Source organism: Myodes glareolus, chromosome 8, assembly GCF_982192425.1.
Source record: "Myodes glareolus chromosome 8, mMyoGla1.1, whole genome shotgun sequence".
In the NCBI taxonomy this organism is placed as follows: domain Eukaryota; kingdom Metazoa; phylum Chordata; class Mammalia; order Rodentia; family Cricetidae; genus Myodes; species Myodes glareolus.
The window spans coordinates 72729088-72734417 of NC_142033.1; the positions used below are offsets into that span (position 1 = coordinate 72729088).

At 50.2% G+C, this 5330-nt stretch overlaps 1 long non-coding RNA gene across 1 annotated transcript; it reads right to left on the reverse strand.

Moving 5' to 3' along the window:
* Positions 1–1037: 1037 nt before the first annotated feature.
* Positions 1038–5087, reverse strand: LOC125418028 (uncharacterized). Its single transcript, XR_007237305.3, has 3 exons — positions 2814–5087; positions 2470–2632; positions 1038–1910 (listed from the first exon to the last, which is right to left on the reverse strand). It is a non-coding gene; the product is annotated as an uncharacterized LOC125418028 (long non-coding RNA).
* Positions 5088–5330: the final 243 nt, after the last annotated feature.

Sequence of the window (5330 nt, forward strand, 5' to 3'; positions counted from 1 at the left end):
TGTACTTTTTTTCGTTTTCAAGACAGGGTTTCTCTGTGTAGACCTGATTGTACTGGAAATGACTCTATAGACCAGGCTGGCCTTGAACTCAGAGATCTGCCTGCCTCTGCCTCCTGAGTGCTGGGATTAAAGGTGTGCTTCTCCGTGCCTGGCTAAAATTTAATATGTTGAAGTGTGTCCTGGCTACTGACAATTCTATTTACATGAATGACTTATTTGTTCTGGGAAAATAAATGGAAGTTCTCTTACACATACTGACAGAGAGAAAGAAACAAATGTCGAGAAGTTGTGCTGGGTCTGCCTCTGCAGAAATCCCTGCTCTCCCTCTAACCACAGAGAAAACTCCACTTTTCAAGACTTTCAGGGAAAAGAAACTGTAAAAATGCAATCTTTCATATTGTTTTTCTTTCTTTTTTGATTTTGCAAGACAGGGTTTCTCTGTAGTTTTGGAGCCTGTCCTGGAACTGGATCTGTAGACCAGGCTGGCCTCGAACTCTCAGAGATCTGTTTGCCTCCGCCTCCAGAGTGTTGGAATTAAAGGCATGTGCTACCATGCCCAGCTTCATATTGTTAATTTAAAAAATAACTGTATTACAAAAATTTGGATCTCTACCTCATTCACCTTGTACGTGTTCATATTACAGTAACAGAATGTCTGCCATAAATAGCTTAATGGGTTACTTTGCTCAAGGTTTCAGAGGTCTTGGCCCATCACGGTATGGAGGGTAGAGGGGAGCAGAACCTCTCAGCAACCATAGCAACTGGCTTCTTTTCTTCCCTTCAGTGGGGCTCTAGCCTATGGCGATGGCTCCACTCACCTTCTGCGAGAGTCTTCCTTCTCAGTCCTCCTAGACGTTGGTCTTCACAGACAAGCCCGAGCTGTGAAAAACCTCCTTGGTCTTAATTTAATCAACTGACAATCAATATTAGCCTTGTGTTGTGAATATTTTGTAGCAATGTTTTAAACTTTTATTAAATGTTGACAGATTATATCTGTGTGTAGTGTGAATCTAATAATAGAAATCCAGAATCAAACATCAGGGTGGATGCTGAAAGAGCAGAGAAGTAAAGGAGCCAACCACCAGAAAGACTTCTTATCTCTACTGAACCCTCAGACTGAAGTGGGCAAGATCCTGTCCCCACAAATTCTCAGACTGAATGAGGAAATTCGGTCTCCTCCCGCCTTATATTCCTCTCCATCCAGCCATATCCTTTCCTGTAGTCACCTCCCTAGTGCTGGGATTAAAGGTGTGTGAATACCAAGTACTGGGATTAAAGGTGTGAGCCACAACCACCTAGTTCTTTTTCTCTATTAGATTGGATCAATTTTGTGTAGCCCAGAGTTGCCTTGAACTCACCGAGAACCATCTGCCTCTGTCTCCAGAATGCTGGGAATAAAGGTGTGTGCCACCACTGCCTGGCCTCTCTTTGACTAACTAATATGGCTAGCTCCTCACTCTGATCTTCAGGCAAGCTTTATTTTTTACAGTACAAACAAAACATCATCACAGCTGTGGATCTGGGAAACCTTGAGGCCAGGAGATACATTAGCTGTGGCACTAATGGTGCATGGCTTTTCACAAAGTATGGAGAATCTGGGTGGGAAAGTGAGGTCTTAGCTCCAGGATCCATGGGTGCTTGTGGCTCCTGTGTTGCAGATTTGCCACGAGGCTCAAATTTTGCCATCTCATGGTGTGGCATAGATTTCCACTATATTCCCACTAGAGCCCTCCAGTGGAGCTATGGGCCAGCATGCTCAGGACAGCTGTGCGCAGTACCATCTTTGCTCAGGTCTGGTCTTGTAGCTTCTGGTCACATCAAACCATTCTCCTGGCAGTGTTTATCTCCCAGGCGGATGCTGGTAGCTCTGGATCTTGGGAGGATCCTGGTTGCTGCCTCAAGAACGGGAACTGTCAAAGAACAAAATTCAGCAGGTGGGATATGTCGGGGGTGGGGGTTTTGAGAAAAACAGGGCCATATGCACAGAAAGTCGTTCATCTTTCGTGACTCTGGTCACTGCACTGGATAGCAGATAAGAGCTCTGTGGGTGGCCAAAACCCCAGCTGTTGAAGGCAGCACCAGGAATAAGGCAAGACTGTCAGCGGAGCGGGATGCAGTTGTCAGTCTGAAATGTCTCTCATATGCTCGGATACTTGATTCCCAGATAATGGCAGTGTTTTGAGGGGCTGTGAAACCTTTGGGATTTGTGGACTAGTTAGCAGAAGTAGGTTCTCTCTCTCTCTCTCTCTCTCTCTCTCTCTCTCTCTCTCTCTCTCTCTGTCTCTGGGTGTGTGTGTGTGTGTGCATGTGTGCACATGCACGCGGGCATGGGGTGTTGGGGAGAGTTGGAGGCGGTATCTGCTCTCTGACTCCTGTCTACCAAGATGTGAAGAGCTCTGCCACGTGCTCCCTCCATGGGCTGACCTGACGGACACCTCTCTTGAATTGTGAGCTGAAGTAAACACTCACCGTTTAAGCTGCTTCTTTCAGGTTTTCTGTCATGGTGACAAGGAAAGTAACGGATACAAAGCAGAGCCACCGCACAGCACTGACCGGGCCTGCAGAGGGAGCGTGAAACTGAGCAGGTGCAGATCTGTGGCTCACTCTGATTGTCCCAGTCACTGTTCTATTGCTGTGGAGAGACACCATGACCAAGGCAACTTATAAAAGAACCAACACATTTTCCTAATCCTAAGATATGTCCCCAGACACTGGGGAGAAGGGGTTGGTTCCAGCTACATTTGAAAATACAGTAGACCTGAGAGAGAAAATATTTGAGCTGAGAGTGTCTGCTTCCCAGGAGCCCTACTTACCGGGTTTGATCGTGTGTGATGTTTGCTGCACACATGGCCTCTTGCAAGCCCTGACATCCAAAATCCAAGGCATGGGTCTAGATTTCTTTCTCCACAATCTTGCTTGTTTACCTGCTCCTTGGTGTGTTTCAGTCTGATTATGAATGGAAAGCATAGAGGAACACAAACCCTGTCCCCATCACCTTTTCTGTTCAGTGGCTAGACTTTGGGCTCTGCCTACTGTCCCTGATACTAACCTCTGGATGTTGCTAGACATCTTTTGGGTCACCCATCCACATCAAGCTGACAAGCCTAGTGAGGTCTCTTCCATTTTTGTCCCAACAACCATGATATTCCTTCCCAAAAGTCCCTGAGCTTGCAAACCCAGCTCCTCGTGGCCTCCAGTCACAGCCTTCTGTTTCCTGTTTTATATCTGGGTTTTGAGTTTTCTGCTCATTTTCCTGGCGTGTTCTTTTCCCAAGTCTCTGCAGAGCTGCTCCCTGCTCCTCCAGGGCTCCACATGTTTTCGATCACCAGCCCTCACTGACAACATCCCTAAATCTTCCAGATGCTTCCCAGGTGCTCAGCGGATATGTGGGTGTCTATGTCTTGGTGACCAGAAGAAGGGAGCACTGCCCTGGAGACCTCCTCAGAGCCTAGACTACAACTTAGGGTGGATATGCCTAGTGCTCCACCGTTTCCACACTATTATTCTGTAAGTTATGAAATACCTGAACAACATTTGAGAAAGGCAGAGTGTCTCAAATTGTTTACTAGTAGAGCTGGTGCACTTGATAGTGACTTGGGAACGACCGGTCTGCCTCTCCATAGGCCTCTCTGGTTGAGTACAGGGTGTCCTCTAGCCTCAGAAGACAGATGTGATTTCATTAAACTGATGGAAGAGCTGTATTGCCAGGCCCATTTCTTGGATGCAAACTTAGTGCTTTTTGATAAAGAAGGAACTGGAGGTTCCTCTGGTCTTGTCCTCCCAGGAAGAGGAAAGCTTTGCCAGAGGGTGGACATCTGAGTGAGGCAGGCTAGATGTACCCAGTCCACCCTGTGGCCTGAGGGTGAGAGAATCAGGGCAAGGGTGAACATGACACTCTCTCACTGGCTAGCTGGCAGCAGGATGAGGACTCAGGGCTTTGGGATCTGAGCAATGCTGAGAAGAATGGAGTAGTGCAGGTGGAGTGTGCCCCAACAGAATCAGGTGCTTTCTCAGAAGCAGGTGGCACAAGTGCCTCTGGGCAATCATAAAGTCAGAAGGGCTCTCCTAGGATAGGCGTGTTCAGAAACCCCTGTCCATTTCTACCCAGCAGCTCTCCAAATACCCAGGAGCAGAGCCTTGGCTGGCAGAGACTATCCCCGGAGTAGAAGAATACCCCAGGCATGAAGAGTATTATAGTTCCGTACTACGGGAGAAGCAGTACTACAGCAGGCACAAAGGTCCAAGTCCGTGTGACAGTGACAAGAAGCTGGGCTTCCTCTAACGCAATGGGAGGCCCTAAGGGGTTTTAAACAAGCCCTGATACAATTCCTCACAGTGATGGAGCGATGTGGCCGGTGGCCCTGGTCGCACTGGGCAAGAAAAAAAAAATGAGAATTTGGGCAGGCTGAGAAGAAATGGGAGGTGTCAGGCTGCCATGGAGTTGCCACGCTAGGATGGAAGAACTGGGAGGAGCCCTTTGGGAGTTACCTGCTGCCTAAGAAAAGTGGAGCGGAGTAGGAGAGGCAGTACGGGATGGGGGTTGGGGTTGGGGAGGTGTATGTTTGCTGGCCTTCCCCCGGTCCTCAGTCTATTTAGAAAGTACCGTAGCAGGTTTGGAACTCCACCTGTTAGATCTTTTTCTCCATCCATGCCTGCTAAGGGATCGAATTTGTTCTGTACACAGACTCCCAGACCCTTGTCATCCGCCACTGGATCTGCCCACCTTTCTCAAAGATCTGATTTTCAAAACACGTAGGTAACAAGATGGCCTTCAGCACCCTCCAGTTTGTTTTTGTGATTTTTCTTTTTTCTTTTCTTTTTTTGAACAGCTAAGTGGTGTCACTAGCCACGCCTGCCTGACAATCCCAGCAACAACTAGCCTCCTACCCAGATCACCTTCCCTGGCTAGGGCGCTGTCCAGCTCCTGGGTCGTCGGCCCTAGCTCCAGCCGTACTCAGGCCGGATGCGTCCCTCCCGCTGTCCACTTGAGGCCGCGGCGACCAGCCCGGTAGCGCCCCACGCGGATGGGCTGCTCCACCACGCGGACTCAGGCCCGGGTCACCGCGCCAAGGAGTGGCAGAGGCGCATTCCCGGGTACGCGCAAGGGAGGGGAGGCCCGGGGCGGGAACAGCTGGGGGCGTGTCCAGGAAGGGGATCCAGCCTGGGAGGGGCGCGAGGGGTGGGGGCGAGCGCCGGGCCGGCGGGCAGCGCGGCCCCTGAGCCGCCCGCGTACGTCCAGCGCGCCGCCTTGCCGGCAAACAGCAGACCAACCGAGGCCCCGCCCGCGCGCGCGCGCCGCGTGTCCCCGCCCGCTCGTCGGTCGGAGCGCG